This window comes from Centroberyx gerrardi, chromosome 8, assembly GCF_048128805.1.
Source record: "Centroberyx gerrardi isolate f3 chromosome 8, fCenGer3.hap1.cur.20231027, whole genome shotgun sequence".
NCBI classification, from domain to species: domain Eukaryota; kingdom Metazoa; phylum Chordata; class Actinopteri; order Beryciformes; family Berycidae; genus Centroberyx; species Centroberyx gerrardi.
The window spans coordinates 14240714-14265526 of NC_136004.1; positions in this window are offsets into that span (position 1 = coordinate 14240714).

Below are 24813 nucleotides of genomic sequence, written 5' to 3' on the forward strand. Positions count from 1 at the left end.
CAATGTGTTATATCACACCAGTATTATTGATATAAAAGAAATATATTAGAAATTGCTATAAAATAAATTATATGTAGGCAAACTATAGACCAAGATAACTTTTTTCCTGTGCAAATTGCACGGTAGTTTGTAAGACTGCACTGCACAATTACATTCCCCTTAATCCTCCCATGGATGCGTTAATGTTAATGCTAATTAATATTTTTACGTGAGGGAAGTAATAGTTATTTTTCATTTCCTTTCTAATGTATCCCTTACAGTCATAGCTTTCCTTATTTGAGAAGAAAGCATGCATGTCTATATGATTTATGAAGTTATTGAAAACATGTAATGAATTACTTAATCACACCATTATTTAACATGTCTTTCAGGTAATGGATGCATTTGAGCAATATAGCCTATTCAATAAAGTTAAAATTACCTCAATGGAGAATAAACAGCCGGCATATTGCCATTGTAATGCTTCTCTTTGTTTTGTAACAGATAAATCGTGAGCTTGGAATTTGCATCTGACTTTTTTTTTTTATATATCAAAATTGTGTTATCCACATATTCATGATCTTTGAATGTTACTTTATGCTTGTGTGGTGTTATTTTATTTTAAAAGAGAACCTTTTGGGGTTAAATATTTAAAAAAGATAGAAAGTACATAACAGTTTTACCAGATGGCATGTGAAATCTTTGATGCTCAGTATCTCAGAGCTGCACTCCACCCAGACAGAACCTTATAATTCCAGGCTCATGAAATGTAGTTTTAATACAGTTTGAATCAACAAGCGCTGCTATCAGTTGGGAAAACACTGAGGTCAGGAGTGCAAGGCCCCCAATAAAACAACAGATGACTACAAGAATGTTCTTTAGATCATTTGAAACTATGCAAATTGATGAAGAGATTTATCAGTGGCTGTAGGCCTATTTATTATTGATTGTCTATAATCACACCAGGCCTATGACCACAGCACATTGTAAATACAGTCAACAAGACATGGTATAGGCTAAAGGTTGGTTCCCTTTTCCAGGGGCCTCTTGCTCAAAACGCCTCCTGTAAAGACAAGTGTTGTGTTTCTTCACGACGGGCTAGAGGGCCACACATCTGATGTGATCCCTGCGCATTCAACATCTGTCTGCAAACAGCCTTTCCCCCCCTTTAGTTAACCACCTAGAATAAAATGCTGAGCATATTTACTAGCATGACATTACGAACATCGTCACATAGACATAATAGACACAGTGTTTCATGCGGGGTCCCGGGTGGTTGTTTGAATAATACAGACTGGTTAATAGTGCTCATATCCAGCATAGCATGACTGCCATGTGTGGTTACCTAATAAGATGCAGCTCCCAACCCTCCGAAATAACTTTGCACTTGTTGGACTTCACGTCTGTATGGGATGGATAAATTAGTCACTAAAGTTGGATTAATTAATAATGAGGTGATTTAGGATTAGTGAGTAAACACTCAATGATGCTTTGTGGACAATGCCATTTTAGTTTCACCTCTTTATATAGTCTAGACTTATTAATTTGTAGATTCCATTATAATTGTTTTAATTAATTGTCCGAGCATGTATGAGCTCACCAGTGTTGGGGTAATGCGTTTTATATTTGGAATTAAAATAAATAAGATCTGAGAGATGCACACAATCTCATTACAGCGTAAATGTCACACTGACTATAAGGAGAAGTAGCCTATATGTATATGTTTAGCCAAGCCCCTGTTTATCTTTGAACAATATATTTTGAGTAATTTAATGTTCAGGATTCTTGCAAATAGCTTCTGGATCACTTGTTTTAGTATCTCTACATGTGAGCATACTGGGGAGTTTTGGGGCTGGTAGTGTAACAATGCAGTGGCACATTGATTTATGCTGTTTTAAATAGGCGACTAGGGCGAAGACTTTTCTCTTTTTAATTAAGATGAAATTGTCGAATATAAATTGATATCAAAACCTTCGACCTTTTTGAAACAACACATCGATTTTGACAGTGTTTTACGTAAGAACCCAATTCCTACAGTGAAGTTAGTATAACTTTTCTCAACACCATTATAGGCTACAAATGGCACTTGAAAAAACACATTTAACTCGTGCGCACTGCAGTAACACAAACCTTTTTCATATTTTTGTAAATCCTCATTTTTTTTGATAAACCCAAACTCTGCGTTACTCTCATGTTTGAATTGGAGGTTTTGTTGCTTTGAGTGGTTGTGGGTTGAAAGGGAGGAGGAGGAGGGGGGTGTTTTTTGTCCAGATCTGATCCCCAACTTATTCTGGGGGCTCAGATTGGTGTGAAAGGGACGAGAAGGTCACTTGAAATCGCCTTTTATCCGCTGCCTTTTTCTCTATGGATCAGCAACTTTCAATAGACATAATCTAATCGCTCTTAATGGAAAGGCCATTCGTGAGAAATAGTGGAAATATCGTTGAGCCTATAGGCTGTAGGCATTTAAGGCCGCAGCATTTAACAGGCAACAAGAATCCACAAAATAGCGTGGCTATTAATTATTACTGGAAACAGAAAACTAACTTCCAGAAAAGCCTCTCTCCAAACTAAAACATTAAAAGTTCAAAATCAAACATATCAAATAGTCTAAAAGTACCCGACAGATTGAAACAATAGTTTAGGGTAAATATAAGTTTTTTTGTATTAGCTGTAGTGCCTATGAATAGCCTAATTATTATATAATTTACATGTTATTTAAATATCATGTATGATATTTAGGGTTATCTTTTTGCCCTGGCAGGACGCTGGTTCTGACTGTAGAGAAATTACATTGTCCTACAGTGCGACACATCCTAGGTTGTACATAGGATCATTGTTTATTTTCCTCTTATTTTTAATCTGGGCTCGTGTCTCCAGGGGTTTGAGATCCTTCAGTTTTAGATGTGATGAATGAAAGTCTCATTCCAGGGTTTTTGCATCCCAAACTATAATTGAGGACAATGAGGCCAGAATGACTTTCCCAATTAGGCTTGAGGTTGGAGTTAAGTTAGAGGGACTGTCAGTTTATGCTATGGGCAATGGCTTTATTGCTCACTAACCATCATCTCTTTAGAGCCTATGTGCTAATTACTTTGGATGGTCCCAGAGACGGAGATCATAAATCCATTAGCACTCAAACCCTCGTGGTTCCACAGTGCAAACACTGTAATTTTGTAGTACACCAAAAAACCAAACTTTAACTACCAGTAGCTACATCAAGGGAAACAGATTTTCAGCGGCATGTGTACGTCTTAGGGATCAAATGTAAAAGGAAGCCTATCCTGTATCCCTATAACGCACTTAACAAAATGTATCAATCAGCAGTTAAGCCAAAGGCATATAGACTAAACTAGGCATGACAGAAATTAACTGACAGAAAAATATCCGAATGGTTCTTGACTGCCACTGACCGGTGGTAGCTTAAAAACAACACCTAAAATGAACCAGCCTGTATGCGTATATAAATTACTATATCAACCTGATGCAGCATACATCATTTTCATATATTTGTATTCAAGTTTGGGAAATCATTTATTCTTTTCCCCCTAAGTGCTTGTAAAGTATCCAGGGGAAGATGTAGCCCTAAGGAATAAAGTGAATAAAAAAGAGTTAATACCTGTTTGACTGTGCCTTAAAAGAAGGCAACACAAAAACCGGGACCCAAACGGGGGTGCATGAAGGCATTTCACCCTTAAAGTAATTTATTTCAGGGAAACCGGAGGGCAAAGGTGGAATTCTTGAGAAATTCAACAAGGATAAGGGAGCTTTAGGAATTCTGCACGCAGATTACCTTTCATCCCATCCTCACATTATCCGACAACACACTGTAGAAATATAGCTCAACGACAAAAGAGCGAGATTACCCTCCGACATAGAAGAGTGCAAAACAATTTTTTAAGAAGTAGTACTGCGATTATTAGGGGAGCGACGAAGGAGAGAGAGAGAGGGAGAGAGAGAGAGAGAGAGAGAGAGAGAGAGAGAGAGAGAGAGAGAGAGAGAGAGAGAGAGAGAGAGAGAGATTCCCTGTTTCAAATGGGAGTCAGAGAAAAAAAACATGATGACATAGCCCCACGTTCATAAACTTGCCCGTCACTGTGCATCTTCTGCAGGGATGCACCTCAACACCTAAACTTTACCCACCTTTTTAGGCTGGCATAAATATTTATAATGTGAATTCACAGTATACATCATAGTAAGTAAGTTAAATAAGGATAGGGTCTTTGCAGGGGAAAAAAAAACACAAGTTAATTAATTTCTGATTAATTGATTTTTGTTTATATTAGTGGTTGTGTTGCCTCGCCATCATCACCGAGTGGAGGTCAGACTTTACCCACCTTTTTATTTAGCAGTGATGACTGGTCTTTTGTAACTAAATGAGTGGCATCACATCAGCTCTTCAATAATGTTTTTTTTCCAAAACCAACACACAGCAGGGGCCTAATTAGAAATGTAGTCTAGCTGAACCATCAGCATGCTGGAGCTGAGAATGACTGAGCACACTGATGCAGGGTAACAACGTCTAGTTTATCACCACAGAGAAAAAATATTTACCCCTACACAAACTTGAGGTAAAGAGTACTTACATATCATTTGAAAACCTACACTATTTTAGTGTCATTAACTTATTTTGCCCCATAAATTAATCTAGGGACATGTAGCTGCAATGTAATTTACATGTTATTAGCTAATCAATATGTTAAATGTTAAACTATTGAAACAGATTATTTCTTAATATGCAAAATTATAACATACACATGAATCAATACAGCAATTGTGTGAGATATGCTTTTTAATATTTGATACCCAACATTTCAATATTGGAAATACTATTATAAATAATATTAAGACAAAAAGAATAATGAAAACAAATGTACATCTATAGACAAGTGACTTAATCTCTCTCTCTGTCACACACACACACACACACACACACACACACACACACACACACACACACACACGGATAAAGCCCTCAGGAGATTTTGTGTATTTTTATTTGAGAGGCGTGTGTCTGGTGTGTGTGTGTGTGTGTGTATGTGTGCATGTGTGCAAAAGGTGCCCTGTGTCTAGTGTCCAGACCTGGCAGATTGTGACCTTATCAATGTGAAACTCCTAAGATAAATTATTCATACCACCTGTTTGATGTCTCTGGCCAAAGAATGACAAAGGTGTAAGATATAAGATGCATCTGAAAACCATGAAGATCAGCTACTGTGTCACCTGTTCCTTTTACAGTGTATGAGTGTGTGTTTGTAGGCACATGACTACTTTAGGAGAGAGAGAGAGAGACAGAGGGAGAGAGGGAGGATGAATTTTAAACAACACTGAACTATTTGTTTCCTAATAGGGGGTGCAGAGGAGAGTGACAAGACAACGGCCCTACCATGTAAGTTACACTGCATGTGTGCTAATGCTCATTTGTAGATCCATCAGTAAAAACTTAAATGAACTGTAATTGGATCTGCCATTTTCTGCGTGCAAGGTGTGGTCATTTTTTTTTTTTGCCTTAAATTACCAATCATAGTGTAATGTGAGTCACAGGTGGCCAGTGATAATGCTGGTCACTCAAGCGGCCCACCCACATTGTCACTGCGTGGTTTGTCTCCGCCGCAATTTGAAACTTGCAGCAGTGAGTTTGTCTGATTCATTCAGCTGAGCTAACCTTTCCCTTTGTAACTGAGTTTGTGTTTTGTCTCCTAACAGACAAGAGAGCGACATGGTGGCAAAGCCTTCTGGAACACAGCAGAACGTATTGTCGTGGTGCCAGGATTGACATCGGGATGAGATGTAATTTATGGGAGAGTGCCGTAACGTATTGATGGCCCCAGCTTGATGATAGCACAATAATGTTAATACCATTGCTTAGTATGTATGTGTGTGTGTCTGTGTGTGCATGCGTGTCAGGATCTTGGATGACAGCCTTCCAGTGACAAACTTATTGTACTTACCAGTGAATTGTAAATATCAATATAAGGTAAATGAGTAGTCACTCTCAGAATAGATATTAAAACAATGAGACCTAAGCATGAGCTGAAGACGATGCCTTCTCTGAATTTCAGTATTCGGCTCGGGGTTTGTTTTTTCATTGGTGCTTCACTGGAGTGTGTGTTTACTAAGTGCTAACCTTCATTCCAAGCTGCTCTGCTCACAACCCAATCCAACCATCCTGACACTCAAAGTCGTTTTTTTCATTGATTTGCTTTGGAACAAAAAAACACCATAATATACTTTTTTGGAAAACTAGCTGCTGGTCTTTTCATAGCTAGAGGTCAACGCAGCGGTCAGTATCAATAAAACAGATAAGAGCAGGATCGATATTAATGATGATGTATACAGGTACGGTGTGAGCGAATGTGCAGTGAGAATGTGTTTCAGAGTGCCGGAGGAGACAGCGAGGGAAGAATGAGGGAGACACTCTCACACGTGTTTGTGTGTTTGCTTGTCTGTGTGGGTGAGTTTACCTCAGATGTTCCCTTTGACCTCAGACCCTAGAGTTGGGGTCAAGCCCTGACAAATGAGATGGCTGAGTTCTGGGCAGGACTGCAAACATTCCACAACAATCTTCTGTCCTCCTCCTCCTCCCCTCTCTTCCTATCCTTCTTTCCTCATCCCTTCACTCCTCTCAGTATGAGCCTCTCTCTTCCACGACACAGAGAAAGTTCTCATTACACACAAACATGTTTTATCATATTGGGGAGGCTGGTGGAATCTAAAAGCACACATGCTTCAAATTAAGAATTACAACATCAGTTAAATTTAATATCCCCGCTATCCCGACATCAGCTTTGTTTACAGAAGGAACGAAAACAAAAGACGATGATCTTAGGAGGGAAGCCGCGTAAAAGATTTGGTTATTAGAACTCCGGGCTTTGAAGGCACACTGTGTGTGTTTGGAGAGCTTGTCAGTGATGTCAAGGATGAGAAATGTTATAGTGTGGTTTTTTACACACGCTGCTGGCTCTAGCATTTCCGGCAACATTTCTCACTCTGCCTCCCTCACACCATCCGCTCTGCTGCAATATCCCCACATTTTTCCACCCTTTCACTTCTTCCCTCCCTCCCTCCCTCCCTCCCTCCTTCCCACTCTCTGACCACTCTCACTCCTGCTGCCCCGCCCATACCCAATCTCAATCTCTCCCTCCCCTCTCCCTCCTCCCAGCACATTCACTTGCTCCCCCCCCCCCCCCCCCCCCTTCTCCTCCTCCTCTCCCTCCACCTACTATTTCCTCTGATATTCTACAATGCCGCTACACAGAATGCTACCACCTGTGTCTTTAGGGGAAAAAAAGAGGCTATTGGTATTCCTCTTTGGGAGGCTGGTTAAGGTAAGTGGCACCCCCTATTACAATGACATGGCAAATAATGGTCCTGGTTGTCGTGTTTCTGTATTAGCTTTTTTTCACGGAATGACCCCCGCTTCCTAAGCATCGCCACCCTCCATCAGAGCTCTAGCTGGAAGTCACTGCTGTAAAAACACATACAGTCACCATCGATGATCGTCAGCAAAGCAACCACAGTGCCACAAAGGAACCCCAAGACCAACAAAGGAGGCTGATATAGTAATACTGAGTGGATCATGATCTTGAACTTGCTTTCATAATGATGTAATATTACTAACAGACAATGCAACACAGCAAAGCTCTTAATAAAAACACATCAATCTATATCCGGTGTATGTTTTTTTTCCTTCTCTCCCAGTTGAATTGTGATTCTTTTGATGTCTGCTGTTATGTGATTCATCAGGGGGTGCAGCTGCTTTACATGTATCTTTGATTGGACAGGACTAATTCCTCGCTGGGTAGCAGATCACATGACTCAATGGATAGATCTGAGGTCTCTAATTGGCCGTGCATTGGTGCATCACCATGGCGAATCTGGGAGCACGTACACAGCTCTCACCTTTGAATGGTAACACAATGTTTTGTGGCTCGGCGTGGCTTTGCCCCTGCCAGGCGAGAGGGCAGTAAGGTCCCAGTGCGTCTGTGGGTGGTGACACCTGGTCCCTTCGTGGCATCTGGGGCCGTAGCCATGGTGATCTGCAATGCAACAGAATGCGTCATCACTGGGACAATGCACATAGCTCTGCGATGGAATTGGAACAATGCAACACCACATGGTGAGGTTGTGCGGCTGGGATGGTGAGAAAAGGGGGGGAATCTCTGTTTTCAATATACACCCCTACTGTGGCGCTTGCTTTCTCTATCCTGCTATTCTGATCCTTCTCTCTTTCTCCCTCCTGCTTTCTCCTCCTCATGGCCCCGATCTCTCTCTGCCTTCGTTCTCGTGCTGGTTATGTCCACGCATTAATGATCAGTTTGCTGCCTGTATGTTCAGTGTAAATAAATGATAAAGCTCCCCTATCACTCTTACCATCAGCCATCAGCACGATGAGGTTAAAACAGGCAGCAAGCGACAGGCGACAGGGAAAATATGTGTGTGTGTAGTCATGTCCATGGCGCAGTTCAGCTGATTGTGTTTACGTCCTCCTCCTCCTCCTGGTCTGTATGTCGACAGGCAGCTACAGGATGTAAAAGGAAGAGCTCAGAGCCACATGATTCCCTGCCACCACCCGCCGTTACCCCAGTGTTACCGGAGCGTGGATGTCTGCCCCCGTCCCCCAGGGCCTCAGTCCCCCCCCCCCCCCCCCCCGACCCCACCCCACCCCCCACCCCACCCCACCAAACACACCACCCCCGTCAACCAACAACCCCACCCCCCTCAACCCCCAATCCCTCCACCTCCCCGCCTCGCTCCCTGATTCGGTGTGTAAAAGCGCCCCCTGAATGATGGATTACTGTGTCACCGCAGCCTGCGAAGGATTAATTTGTTTCATTGATTTCTCTTTAGGCAGAATGCCAGCGTCTGCCGCTTCCCACCTTTTCCCCAAGACTCGCAGCTGTAATAGACGGTAATGGCCTAAGACAAATCAACCCGTTTCTTGTAAAAATAGCACCAAATAACCCTCCCCACCCCCTACCCCGCACTCTACTCACGAGCACATCAGGGGAGGGGGGGGACGAGGCGAGGGGGTGTTCGATTCATCCTCATCCTCCATCTCTATCACTCTATCTCGCTATCCGTCCATACCGCCATCCCCTCCTTATCCTGTGCTGAGCCAGAAGAGACCATCCAGTCATTCCAACAAAGCCATAAGTCTGCCGTACTTACAGCTCCCTCTCAGGCCTCACAATGGATGGGTAATGACAGCGCTGTCTGGAGGGGGCTGTGGGAGTTGGGCCATTCTCTCCAGTAATGGAAGCCTTTACTGCCATTCCCTACACACCTGCAGGAACAGCTAACTGTTAACCACTGTGATCTATGGCAAGGCCTCACTACGCTAGGCTAAGGTTGAAGGGCTGTACTGACACCAGTGAATTAGGGCATGTCTGCACAACATCTTTTTCTTTTTTTACCCTTCGCTAAGGTGCGTCAAGTCATTCTACTGTTAGTTGAGCGCTATGGAAAAGCGCTGTGTTGTGTAGGGAGTTATTTAAAAAACGAATCTGTACCGATGAATCAGTGTTGGTGCGGCTTCCAGCATTACTGACATTCACCGATTTAACATAGACGCAAGATGCTGCCACATCTTTACTAGCCTGTCAGTGCTTTGAATGATGGGAAACCCAAACTGCCTGTAACATTAAGCACACCACTACAGGCTGACTGTCCTCGATCGCTTTCCAATCCCACAGAGATTTATGAGCAGAACCAGATCCATTAATCCATTGTTGATTTGCTGTGGCTGCCCTGCAGGTTTTTGGGGCTCAGATATCACACAGTGCTGAAACTTACCCCGCTGCATTGGGTAGACTCTAACACTCTGTCCAGCGCTGAAAACGCTGCACAGAGGATTTGGCAAACGAGACGCAGCGAGTTAGTGTATTTCAAATTTTAATTCAAAATTGGAGCTCCATGTCTACCGCCGACAATCTGACAGATATATAAAGTTATAAACTTATCAAAAACAGAGTGACAACCCATAGAGGGATCGGCGAGAGTGAATTAGAGCCGGTGCACACTGTGATAATGACCCAGACTGCAGGGAAATCTCATCAGGTCCCTGCAATCAATTTAACAGTGTTTACAAAGCCACGGGCTGAGGTTGTGCTTGGGGACAGAGGGCCGGTCACCTGGCCTTCCACTAGATCCCCCTGCTAAGCTCACCTCTCCTGGGTAAACCTCCACAAAGCCCCCTTATGTCTGACACCACCAGGCCCTTCAAATACTGCTCTCAGACAGAGGATTAGGTAATCTCACCATGATACTGTCTTTTTCTCTATTTCTATCATTTTTTTCTCCCTTTGTCACTCTCTCATTCTCTCCCTCTCTCTGCCCTTCCATTCTCATACCTTACATCCTCCCTCCCTCTCTCTCTCCGGCCTGTTGAAGTGCTTGTTCTACTCGGGGCACATCTATCCTCAGGGGTCCTTACATTCTTAAGTGCCTCCAGAAAAGGTTAGTTGGCAGGTAATTGTCCAGCTGTGGTCGGGCTTATCTTAATTGCGGGTGCTTCAGTGCAAGCTATACTTCCTGTGATGAAGAGACTTACGTGGAGTAAAGGGAGGAGATGGGAGGATGGGGAGAGAAAGCGATTTACCATTTTGAAGTGGTGCTGTGTTTTGATTTTTTTCCCCCCTTTGCTTGTGTCTAACTGTGACACTGTGCACTTTGGACAGGTTAAATTAAGATTAAAAATGTATAAGTGATAAAAGGCAAGTATTTTTTATTTTGCTGTCTGAAAATACATAATTTGTTTGGACAATATAGAAAATTCCCACTCATTATTTGTATAGTTTTGTGTGTCTATATCCATCCTACATCCATTTTGCCAAAATGCCTTTTCTGTGGCTCACTGAATGGTTTCCACTGGGGCTCAGTATGTGTTTTGCCTATTGATCCTATCCATGCATAGTAGAAAAAAGCAATGCTGACCCTACGGTGTTAAAATCCAAATGACTATGTCTTCAGCCATTCTAAATCTATACTTCTATTAACCATCTGATCATATATACCCATGTCGATAGGAAGCTTTAGGGGGGTTAGTGTTTGCATTGCCCCAGTCAAAGGTCATGACTGACCAATAAAATATTTCCAGAGCTCCATCAATAACTCCGACATGCAGACTAATACAGTATGGGATTGTGGGTGGGGGGAGGAAGCACGCTGTGCTTGCTCTGAGCAGAATGGATGAACGAGAGGCCAAAAGGTTACTGGACAGACTTCGGCCCCCTGCCCCTGCACCCTCTCATATGTGCATTTGATAGCGACAGGGGCAATTATAAAGGTATACTTCAGACAGGTCAAATGGGAGAGGGCAAAGTGCAGAACCTTTAAAGCGCTGGCTGGAGTCAAAGGTTAGGATGGACATAGGACATCATAGAGTGCCGCTGGGTGAGGGGTAATGGAATCACAGGGTTGCTGTTAGCTATAAAGACAGAGACTGATGAGAAGGAAACAAGGACTACTTCTATTCTTCTATTCATTTATTGGGTATCTTCATCACTAGAGACATACAAATGAGACCGGCTTCTCATGATCACAATCTCAATTATGGCATTAAATGGCATTTGGCCACTACACTACAGACGCTTTTGTGTTTCTATACTTGTTTGGTGTGTTTGTGTGGTGTGTGTGTATATGTGTATGTGTGTGTGTGTGTGTGTGTGTGTGTGTGTGTGTGTGTTGTCTGAGGAACCATCAGGCTTCGTGGCTATTAAATATGAATGGCCCAAGGTCAGGGAAGGTCGTGGCATGCATTTAGCACCAGTGACCAATGCCAAATGTAAAGGTCAAAGTGGAATTGCCTGAGTCAGAGCCATACGACGTTTGCTCGTCCACATTTATGCATCCCATTGGCAGTGATTTATGGAGGGAGATAAGCGTACGGATGGGAAGAAAACACTCTCTTTCTCCTATCCCGTCAGCCTCGGTAAATACACTACTCACTCATATCAATCACCGTGTCACAGTGAATCGCCACTGTATGCTTCCTGCTCAGATTAGAAACCGCCTTTGTCTCGCTCTGCCTTCTCCCTTCAGCTCTGGGGAACACACTGCCTGTATTGTTGCTATTTCACAGGCTTTATATTAGCATTTCAACCAGCTGTGGTACAAAAGTACTGAATATGTTCAAAGCCAACTGTCATACTTCGAAGTTATGTGCCATCTTCCGCGGATATATCCCATACTGCATCAATCATACTCTACTGAAACGAGGAGCTTAAGTGATTCTGAAAATAGTGTTTAAATGAAGAGGAAAAAATGACTTTTTTGAATACTAGTTAACAATTTTACAAACAGCAACTGCTTTATTGTTATAATGTTCCCCACTTTTATTTATGTTAGAGCACATATTCATGCACTGATTATTGTGTTATTTTATTCTCGTTTAATGACCTTCCATAGATTTAGTTTGCACAAGAAATCAAAGGAAATGAAAACACCTCCGCTGTTACTTTCATCAGAATACCAGCACACTTAAAACAGATCGGGTTTTATCAGATTTTAAGCTTGTAAAACAAATCACTACTGATTAAGATCAATTTCCCATCCTTCGTCCTCCGCAGGACGACATTCCTGCACTGTAGCCAGACGGGCTGTTCGGCCTTTTGCAGGAGCAGCCGCTCTGGGGGGGCCGCGACGGGGCCAGCGTTTCACTCTATATCCTGGCTTCCACAGTTTTGTAGGCCTCTTGGACACGAACATGCTCCCCATGTCCCTTTGGCTCCTTAAATGTGAAAACCAGCCCGTCACCAGTGCACCACAGCCTTTTCGAACTACCCCCGAGTGGTTCAGAATCCAGCCAGAGAAAAGTCAAAAAAGAAAACACGCTTTTGAACTGCAGGCCAAAACGGAAACACGGTCTACTGAGCTGCATTTTAACCTGAACCATAAAGGCCTATTTTCCTTTCCTCCAATAGTAATAAATTTGCTCTTTGCCTTTATTGCGCATATTATGTTTTTCCATGGCAAGATCAAAGGGTGATAATGCGCCACACCATAGGCACCAGTGTATATTACCTGACAGTTTCTCTCTGTTTAATCTCTATTAGCCTGGATTTCAGCATGCGTGCAACACCACTATGACAAAAACCTCTTTAACACAGCAAAGTGGTGGTAGCAAAAGTGTAGAATATTTCTCCTTAGGAAATCATATTGATTTCGTTATGTAGAGGTCAACTTTGAGGATCAGATTGTTGCCGTTTTAATACCAGCGATGACATTTCCTTATACTCCAACCATTACACCATCTGCCCGTCCCTCCCTGTGAGAACAACAACTCTAAAGGCAGTTTATATACAGGACAAGTTCTGTACGTTCTGTCACATTCATCTCTATTCCCATTCACCACAGGGCATTTGAACCACATCAGAATCTATTACCACCATGCAGATTCAGCCCCCGCTGACAATACAAATCATGATAAGATGGAGCAGTGACTCCATAAACACCCTCGCATATATATCACATCATATGAGCTGGGCTGGATGGTAGATCCCACTTGTCGTCCTGTGTGATCGGCCATTTGTATGGACGCACTGAAGATATGGATATCATATCGCTGTCTGTCTTTAACCTGTGTCTGTTAGTACCCCATTTAAACAATGGATATAAATAGTTGTGTATGTGATATGTGTGTGTGTGTGTGTGTGTGTGTGTGTGTATTTATCTGTGGGGGCATCCATCACTCAGCAGTAGGAGTTCCAAATCTCAGCTGCTTGTGAAGAGAGATTTATGCTGTAATGCATCAAATCAACAGACCTTTACAGTAAAATATGATTTTATCAATAGGCCTGATCAATAGTGCATGCAAGACGCTGTGTAATTATTACAGAGGTCCGTATCAATAAAACTGTCACGCATGACCTCCTGCCAAAGGATATGGAGCTGGGAGTCAAAGAGAGTCGAAGGAAGGTTTGTGTCTTTGCCCTGCGATGTTTGATTACCTGTACATAAGGTCAAATCATTGATATACTATAACTTATCATGCCATGACCGGCTAAGATGAGATTCAGACACGGGAAAAGTTTGAGAAGCTGAACAGCAGCGATAAACTAGTGCATAGGAACACATTTTCATGTCTTTACTTCAGGCTTTTTTTGGGTCGAGAAAATTCTCCAACAACTTGAGCTTATGAAACCTTTTAAAAACCCACTGGATAATTTAAAAAATGCATGGTGGTCAAGCTAAAAACAAGGCTGCTTTTCTTAGCTCCTGAAAAGTTGACATTTTACAGATTTTGAGGTTGCTTAAAAATACAATACTTACAAATATTTTATGCAATGAAATTTTATTGACCAATTAACATTAAAATGTGATATGAATATGCATCAATAAGGGAAAACATCCTCGTGTGAAAAGATCACATCATTATTTGTCTATTCTGGCGTCAGGTCTGTTTTAAAACACAGTGGTGCAGTGAAGTGTTCCTTCCTTGCACCTCTGCTGACTAGAGATTATAAATGATGGCAGATGAGGATGACTCTTTCTTCGCTGGAGTGAGGATCATTTGTCCCGAAGCAAGGAAATCCAAGAATGGAAGAAACACCGTCAAAAGAGCTTTGTGTTACGCTGTAGTGGGAACATTTTGCATTAACACACACACACAAGCACACACACACACACACACACACACACATACACCAGAGAGAGCGTGAGGCAGGGACCAATGAGGCAGTTTATATCGGGATTTTGTTTCACAGCCACGGCCTCCTGGGAGAGAGGGGTCTGCCAATAACACTTAAGAGACAGAGCAGGAAAAGTAAGTGCTTTTATTACAGCTCATCACTCATGTAATTTCTGGCAGCATTTGTGATTACAGATCAAGTGATTGACTAACTACACATTCGGCGGCTGAGTTATGAACCGGGCGCCTAACATCCCAGCCCCGGCAGATTCTCCATGTCGGCTGTAACTCATCCTCTCCCGCGGTGCTAAATCAAAGAGCACACCACAGCCGGAAGAGTTAAATAATAACTTCACCTTTATTGTAAATCTGTCAGAAATTAAACCTGCACAGGCGCTGTACTGGCCCTGATGTGGTACCGCATGGGGTGAAGAGGGTGGATGGAGGGGATCAATAGAGGCCCTGATGGAGGTATTGATGGATGGCAGGTGAAGTGTGTGTGCATGTGCGTGTGTGTGTTTGTGTACGGGTGTGCGTATGTGTGTGTAAGGGGTGGGATTGAATCACCCTGGGGTTAGGTAGAGAGCACAGCTCAGGGTGTTTAATCGACAGGTCTCACCTTGAATTGATTGGCAGGAGTCTCGCAGGGCGCGGACGTGATACACACAACCGGCACTCACTCACACACACCAAAACAAACCATAGGGAGTGCAATAGATGATGGGGTGGGATGAGGACGGATGTCTCAATGCTTTCATTACTGCATGCCAGTATGCAATGTTGGGCTTGTTACTCAATAAAAGGAATTTATTACTCATAGCAATATTATTACTTTACTTGTTACTCTCCTGGTGCAGCAATTTGATCCCTACTCATTATATTGCTTTTCCATTACACCCCGAAAATTGGCGGTTGCATCCTTTCTTACCAACAAAAATTGTGACAACTCAACTGCCTCGCCTGTGAAAGATCAGGATAACTGAGAAGACAACAGGTAATTCTGATGAAAACAAATGGGGAGATAAGGATTATCCTAGTTCTTTGGGTAATTCAACTTCATTCTGATATTTAGAGGGGGGTGGTGACGTAAGTAACGTAAGACTTACTTTTTTGATTTGTAATTATAATATTAGTACTGACATTGAAATTGTAATTTGTTGCATTTGTTACTGGGAAAAGTAATGATAGTACTGTAACACATTTCTGAGTTACATGTTTCAACCAAACACTGCCAGTATGACATATTGGCCGACTTATTTGACAAAAAACATATTTGTTTAATGGTAGCTATTGTGAAAACACTGCAAAGAATATACAAAAATATGACAACAGCTTTTGCAATGTGTGCCACTTATAATGAAATCCTGCGAGGAGGAAATACCATGTGGTAGTGGTCTGCACTGTGGCAAAGGATCAGTTTGCATACAGTACAAGGCTAATGAAGGACCTCACTCCACGAAGAGTGGAAAAGAAACAGAGCAGAGAAGTCCAAAGCAAGCAGGCCGCAGACTGAAAAGAAGCCCTGTTTCCTGTAAGGACCCTATTTTACTTTGAGAGAGACCATCATATAGTATTATCTCTGCATCAAATCAATTTCTCACGCTCAAAAGAGCTATAGTAGCATGCACATGTGACTGCAGCGCAAAACACTCCACCGTGAAATGTCTTACAAGAGGGCCAGATCGGAGAGGGATGGAACATTATGTCTTTAACAAACAACAAAAGTATTAAAAAAAAGTATGGTAGTATGTAGAGGGGAAAAAACAAAAATAACTCAACCCTCTCTGAAGTTCTGCAAACACAGTCTGAGATGTGGTGATTCATGTTTAAGCGCTCTGTAGGTCCTGCATAGGGCTTTCACTGCCATTCGTCTAATGCTTTCAGATGGGGTCAAAGTTCATGTGTGTCGTTGACTGAGAAGAGTTGTACCGACTCTGATGGGAGCACATTAGTCACAACATAGTGTAGAGTAAAGTAAAGACCCTCAGTGCTGATCTGCAGTCTGTTTTAGAGGTTGATTTGTTGATGCTGATTTGTTGGATGGGTGGCTGTGGGATGAAACAGATCTTAATTTAAAATAGTGCGCCAAACTTGATGAAAGCTTAATTTAACCTGCCAGATAAGGGTAAATATGCATATGTGTTTCAAATATTCAAACATCAGCTATTTTTTCCAGGTCCACTGGGGGACAGAACCGGATCTGTGGACACGGATGCATCCTTCCAAGAAGTGCCAGAGGAAAAAACAGCTCTTCTGTGAATAGGATGGTGCCTGAAGAGGCCAGAGGTGGAAAGAGTTGGAGAGGGTGAGGTTTTGAGTCGGGGTCCCGGAGGGACGGGGGAGAATTCCTGAACTTGTTGTTGTCCCCATGGATGGCCACGTAGTCCAAGGCTTGGATAGTGAGAAGAAGGGTTAAAAATCGGAGCCTCTAGGCCAGTGCCTAGTCTTGTGCTTGGATGGTGACAATAAGGCTTACCGGTCTGAGCCTCAAGACCTGTGTATCTCCCAAGAGGTGTGAGTTTGGGTTTGGGTATGGGCCTAGGACTCAGCAAAACACAACTATCACTTCCAGATTTGTGGACCAACGTAGACAGATGGGTGGTTTTCTCCTAAAGAGACAAAAACATATGAAAAAAAGAACAGATGTGAAAACAGCAGAACATTCACTGCCCACTTTGCTCTTAGATTTTTTAAAGGCTATTGTGTTTTACACAATTGCCGAACTTTGTGGAAAAGATTATAGAGGCTACACTATAAATACAAAACTGCTTTGCTAGCTTTATCTTATTGCCACTACTTTTGCTGGGGAAAAGCTATGCATGCATTAAGCTACTGCATTTGCAATGACACAGATTTTTGAGCTAACATTTGCAATGCTGACTGTATCACAATGTGCGAGTGTGCGAGAGTGTCAGAAACGGAAAAATCGTAAGACAACGGTTTTCACTAGCCTTGATCATTAGCTGGGAAACGTTAAGGCTTTTTCACTTCACTGTTTACTGCTAACTTTTTGCTAATCACTCTCCCTGCAGCAGCACACCTCCAGCCTGCCAACCAGTTAATGTATGCTTGCTTCCTTGATCCAAGCCAAAGTGAGTGAATACTTCCCCTAGAAGCATAAAACCACTTTACTAGCTCAATCTTGTTGTAAAAGAGACATTCATAGGAAGGAGAACAAATGAAGGGTGAATGGTTGCATTTAAAATTTAATTGACGAAACCTGAAGGGTCTTATCACTCTCCAGATACAGTGTTGCATTCTCATAGGAAGTAAAAACACAATAGCGACAAGCTGGACCACAACCTTGTTAACTGCCTACAAAAGGTGGCACTTGTGACATAAAACTTTTAGGACTTTTTAAAAATGTTGTTCTTGTGATAATCAACATTCACCTGTCTAGCCTCAGCCACAACTCTCTGGCAAGATTGTTGTGGCGTCAGGAGCCTGGGCAGGGCGCTGGCACTGGGCCTCCGGCGCTCTCCCGCTGACCTGGGTAAAAGATGCAGAGTGGTGAAGACTACCTCTCCCCTTCCTCCCCTTCTGCACCACTCCTTCCTCAGCTCCCCAGGCCCTGCTGTCCCGCCACCCTCCCTCTCTCCCCCCTTGTCGGATTTGATTGATGAGCGGCCATTTCCTGTCCTGTCCGTCTCCGTCGGAGACCTGGCCACGGCAACTGCTGGATCGTGTAACGCTCCATCTCCCTCTTCTTCTTTTGCTCTTTCTTCATCTTCTTCTCCTTCCTCTGCACTCTCTCTTTCTTCATCTTTCTCTTGCTCCTTTGCACTCTGTCTGTCTTCATCCTCCTCTTGTTCCTCAGAGCCCACTGGTTTCCCTAGACCTCCACGCAGCATGTGTCGAACCGGCCTCGAGTCCTGCCAGGAAGGTGGAGAATCTCTTTCCAGTCCATTCCCACTGTGGCAGTCAGGTACCTGAGGTGTATCGTCAAAATAAATCAATAGGAAAACAGAGAGTATTTTAGAAATATGACACAGTGTAGGCATGTACCTATATTCAATAAAGAGAAGAAATAGACATTTGACATTGTCATGGTAATTTACTTTCTTAAACTGGGACTTAACTGGACTCCTCTCCTTTTTTGACTATTTCAGAATTGTATTTCTGGCTGAAGTGTATGTACAGCAGTTGGAATGTGTGTGTATGTGAGAGAGAGTGTGTGTGTGTGTGTGTGTGTGTCTGCATGCGTGTGTGGAGGTGAGAGACTTGCCTCGATAAGGTTACCTTCATGAGCGCATAGTATAATTCTAATTGGCTTTATTAGGGGGCTTAAATCTAATACCAGCTCTGTGCACCGCCTTAGGCTCTGTGTGTGTGTGTGTGTGTGTGTGTGTGTGTGTGTGTGTGTGTGTGTGTGTGTGCGTATCTGTGTGTGTATGTACTGTATGTATGTGTGTGTGTGTGTGTGTGTGTGTGCATGTGTGTTTGATGTTAGTGACTCAACAAATCTCCCATAGCATGTTCTCTATGTAATGGACCTGGGTAGATGGACTTGCACAATGCAGGACTATCACAGCTATAGTATTACATTCTCTTTCCTGCCTCAGTTTGGCGCAGTGCGTTCTCCCAGTCAAAGAGCAGAAACCCAGTCAATAGGCAAGTTGAGCGTTTAGGGGTTCAAGCCCAATGGAGCAGCAGCGCTATAGCATCAGATGTGATGATACAGACTTGAGGCAAGAGAAAAGCTGCATGAAACTGCACCGCAACATTTGACCCCATTTAAAAACTTGATACCAATTAGAGGGTTCTGAGTGTAAATAATTTAAGAGATCTCTCTCACTCAACACACACACACACACATATACACGAATACTTTCATGGGCATGCACACACGTATACATGCACGTGCATGCACAGACAGACACACACAATCTCACACACATGAAGATATGAACATACACACACTCACACACTCATACGCGCGCGCGCACACTCACACACGCACACAGATGCACAGATTCCACCATGCTCTGGAAACAGACTTCTTAATGAAGCCTTCCCCTAGTGAAACTAGAGCAGAAATACACACTGGCCCATTTCTGCCTCCAATTCACCCTCCTCTCCTCTATCGCTCTCTCTCTCCCTCACCTTCTCCTCATCATTTGTTTTATTCATGTTTCGTTGTCTTTCTCTTTTGTCTCAATGAGTTAAATCACAACCCCTAATTTATGGCTACAGGCAAAGACACTTCCACAAACAAACCGGCTGATGAGAGGGGATGACTGAAAGAAAACATACGCATGGAGCTGTGTGTGTAAATCTTAAAATGTCTGTTACTGTCTTTTTATCTGCGGTTATTTACATAAGAAATGACAACGTGTGTAAAAGAATGGCTGTGATGCAAAATGAAAAAGGCTGTGCACCGGAGGAGAGAAGAAGCGAGCGAGGGAGAGAGAGAGAGAGAGTAAATCCAGTGACATGTCAGAGTGGGGAGCACTCAGGTGTGGTGAGAGGATTATACAAAACCCTGAGTATGAATGACAGTAAACACCTGAATGACAGAGAGATGGGGAGGGGCGGGAGCTTGTGTGTGTGTGTGTGTGTGTGTGTGTGTGTGTGTGTCTGTGGGTGGGTGGCTGTGGGTGACAGTTTAGTGGTCCTCACTGATATTCAGAGAGGTAGGTGAATATATTCGCCACTTTATATTTTGGGGGCTGTGCTGTTTACTCCTGCGCGACATGTTTCATCCCATATTCATTACTGATATGCACAGCGCTGCTCAATTACATGCTGTACTTGAAACATTTACAAAGAAACTTACACTGTAAATGAATGAGGATTTGAGAAGCAAACAATGGATGTGTGGGAATGAGGATGTCAACAAGCTGGCGAGTGTGGGAGAGCGGAGATATCAGGAAAGAGTGAACTAGTGCAAGAGTTAGGGAGTTGGTGGGTGAGTAACAAAGTGATTGAGCTGAGTCAATAATGGGGCTATAGAGCAAGGAAGGGGAAGTTATGTATATCTTACTTGCACTGTGTTTTCCTTCTCTGTGCACTCCATCGGTAGGGGATTGCAGAAGAGGTCTTTGAAGCGAGCTCCAGTTTCTGGGAGAGCACATTCTCTATCCTCCTCGCTGCTCCCTGCAACACCAGCACAAACACTCCTCAGCACCTCCAATCAACACTTGCATGCCCTCTCTATCTCCTCTAATCCACTCTCTTGTTTGCCTTTCTTTATTTCCTGATGTTTTTATTCACTATTTCCATTCTTGCTTTTTTTTAATAGCCATCAGAGACGGAACATATCAATTTCTATCACTGTGCTACTGAACAAACCTGAGGCATGGCGAACAATCCTATGCTGCATTGTTAATGTTAACTTGCATGATTAAGTTGGATAAAAGGAGAGGTTTTTTCAAGCCGTTAATAGGAGTGCCAAAACTTTTGGCCCCCCTCTCATGGAATGGTCAAATGTGTGTTTAACCTTTGGCTTAAAGTGAGGTTAAAATTAAAGTGAGAGCGATGCATGCCGATTCCTAGATCTGCTCTTAGTGAAATCCCTCACCTCTAGAACTGTATCGCTGTACGGCGCTGAGTCTACATGAAGCGTGACCCCGTTTCCCCCACGGCGACCCCCTCCTTCCCTCCACAGCCTTGGAAGATAGAGGAGCGCAGGGGAAAGGCATGCCAAGGCAGTAGACACTTTTAAGCAAAGATTAAAGGTTTTTCTTTTTAATCAGTCATTTGGCAGCGATGTTAGCGTTTCACCCTGGTGCGGCTAAGGATCAATTTTTAATGCTGCTGTGCAGAGAGCAGACAGGGTGATTGGCAAGAGAGAAGCTATTTACAAAGGATCTATTTACAAATTTTCCATAGAAATATGCAGAGGGCACAATTGACATCTCTTACGGAATTTTAAATGAGCTCTCTCCCTCTTTTCCGCTCTGTCACGAGGCACGACCTCTGCGGGCCCCTGATGATCGTATGTGTGTGTGTTTGCTCATGTGTGTATTCACTCACATGTGTCTCACATGTAAGAATAATAAAGGAATCTACACCTCTCCCCTGTGTTGCATTGTGTTACAGTTCTCCGTGTTGTGCTGCCAGGGGCCGGGTAACTAGGTCAATCAACCCTGGTGTAAACACATCACAAGCATCCACCCAGAACATGCTAATGACAATGTCTCTTTTTTAATTTATGTCTTTCTACTTTTCACACTATTATTATTCTGCAGCACAATAAAGCTGTATATATCATTCCTTGAGAGACAATCCTGTACATATTTCAATATTCAATTTTAGATAGTTCCTATGCATGGGACTAAGTTCACCTGTATCTCCTCCCCATTAATAACAACACCAACAAAAATCTAAAAAGCTATAGACCAAGTAATGCAAAGGTAGTTTGTTGGTGTTGAAAGAAATCTTCTAGACATGTGGGGAATAGACTGGACACCTAGAGCCACACAATGAGGGTGGAGGCTGGAGGACTTTCTCTCTTTATCCCCAGACTAGATCATCTTTGGCTGGAGCTGACACTGCTGCCCTCCCCCTTACCCATGAATTGATGAATTAAAGAATCCATTCATCCATCCATCTACCCATCCATCTGTCCATCCATTCATCCAGCCAGCCAGCCAGCCAGCCTCCTAGCCAGCCAACCCACACACCATTGATCCAATGATTGACCCTGCACCGGGTGGATCGATACGCTCTTAAATGGCATCATTGTAAGCGGTTAGGCACAATGGCAAGGGGTTGTTTGTGCAGTTCATTTCCAAGGTAGCAAGGCCGTGCAGGGCCCTAACCCGAGTCCACTCTCCTTTCTCCTCCACTGATAAGATCAGAGGGAAGAGAAAAGGGGGTGGACTGGCAAAGGTATTGAGTGGAGAGTTTCCTGTACACATGCAACAAAAGGGGCAATGGGCCACGCAAAACTACCCATAATCACTCAAGACTATCACACGCTTTGTGTTCAGATAAAGACGCCTGTGGAGGAGGGCTGATGTACAGACACAAAACTGTACTGTACGAAAGGCAAGAAGGCAGACAGGAATGAATGCATACATTCAAGCATTTATACATGAAAGGAGCCACAGGGTGATCCACACAATGAGGTACAAACCAAAGGTAAAGATAAACCTCATAGGAAACAAACACTTAAATGAACCATGCCACATTAGACAGCAAGACTTGACGTATCCATTCATCCACTACATCCTTATCAGATACAACTGAAGTGTTACTCTATGTAACTCATTTATTTAGTAATTTTACAGGAATAATCTATGTATGTAAATCACTGAAACCAAATTCTTTTACAATATGGACCTGGAAGAACAGTAGTATTGGGTAGACTCCTGTTCAGTACAACATAGTGTAGCCTATTGTGGCTTACTGTGCATGCAGAAACCCTGTTGGGTTAGAGCTGGGGCCGGGTCTTGGCATTAAATGACTGGGACTGTGACAAGTCTAGGAGGTCTGTCACTGTGGTTCACAGGTCTCGTTAGCCAAGGTGTCGGCAGGGGTGGAAATGACTGTGTGTGTGTGTGTGTGTGTGTGTGGTGTGTGGTGTGTGGTGTGTGTGTGTGGTGTGTGGTGTGTGGTGTGTGTGTGTTTGTGTGTGCATGTGTGTGTGAGAGAGAGAAGTGAACATTAGACAGCACTCCTACCTCCACCTCCTCACCTGACACCAGCAATAAAACTAAACAACAGGCCAAGGTGCTATGGGGTGTGCGTGTGTGCATGTCTGTGTGTGTGTGTGTGCGCGCGTGCATGCGGCAATGGGGCATGTGTGTTCCAGGGTTGTTGCTGCTGTCACCAATTTGCCAGGGCCTCCAGACGGGAGTAGGAGCAAGGTGACGGAGCTGTGGCTTGATAAACACAGAAGCCCTGCTTCGATTTCCCATCCAGTCCACTTTGGAAACACATGGCTCTTCCTGGGTGCTCCTGGCCCGGGGGAGAAGGCGGAGGAGGAGGAGGAGAAGGGAGGAGGGGAGGAAGAAGGGGAGCCGCAAGAGAGACATAGTGATAGGTGTGTGATGGAGGAGAATAGCAGAGAGGGGAGAGGTGGAGGGAGGGAGGGAACGGGTAGTGGAGGGGAGGTGGAGGAGGTGGTTGAGATGGAGGGAAGGAGGAAAGAGGTGACAGGCCTAGTGGGATCAGGTGTATTGACTTCTAACCAGACGACAGAGCTTCCACACTTGCGTAGACTGACAGGACAGAGAGAGAAAGAGAGAAAGAGAGAGAGAGAGAGAGAGAGAGAGAGAGAGAGAGAGAGAGAAAGAGAGACAGAGAGAGAGATGTTGAAAGTTGTGAGATATTGAAGTGAACTTCAAGTCACCTGTTTACATTCTCCACCAACATTCTGTTTGAGCCAGATGCTTCACAGGTTAAACACGCCATAGAGACAGTCATTCCCCCATATAGGTAACCTCTTATGCAACTGCCTCTTATGTATATATATGTATGTCACCCCCCTTTCCATTCTCCCTTCTTCCTCTCTCATCCCTCCTCCTCCCATTCTATCCATCTTTCCCTCTTTCCCTCTGCTTAGAAATAACTTGCAGTGTTCCGCCTTTCAACTAACATCAGAAGTTTAAAGACCAGCTCCAGTTCGAGGAGCAGAGGAGTGTCAGTGAGGGAGGTGGGGCACTGAACTCCCCTCTGCCCCCCTAGAGAGTTAAGGAGAGTTAACCCCCCCTCCTCCCCTTCCTCTCCTCCATGCCTTAACACCAACATAAGAGGACAAGTGTGGGCGCTAAGCCCCAGTGATCAAACACGAACGGCTGCTGGGTGTGCTAGGCTCAGGACGGTTGGCCTATAGGATTGGAAGCCCCCAGGTGAGCCAAAGGACACCTCCAATCAGTGTGATTAGCCAAGGGCTAAGCAGCATTTACAGCTATAGCACTGAATGATGTACAGTACTGAAAGATCACATGGGTTGTGGAGAATACAAGCAAGGCATGTAGTGTAGTTCCACGGTTTGATGGTGTATGTCAAAGTTTTGTGTGGGATTGATGGAGTTAAAACTAGCGTGCAGTTTTAACGTGCCTGGAATTGTGAAACATTCTTGAGATTTTGACTTTTTGCCTCAGTGCTAATCATTTCTAAGTCACTAGAGGTGTAAAATGTGTGAAGCTCTGGAATAATCTTGTCTTTATGGCATACTTACAAATGCAATGGTACACACATGCGCACAACCTCATGCAAGAATACACATGCACAAGCACACACAAATGTGCGCATCT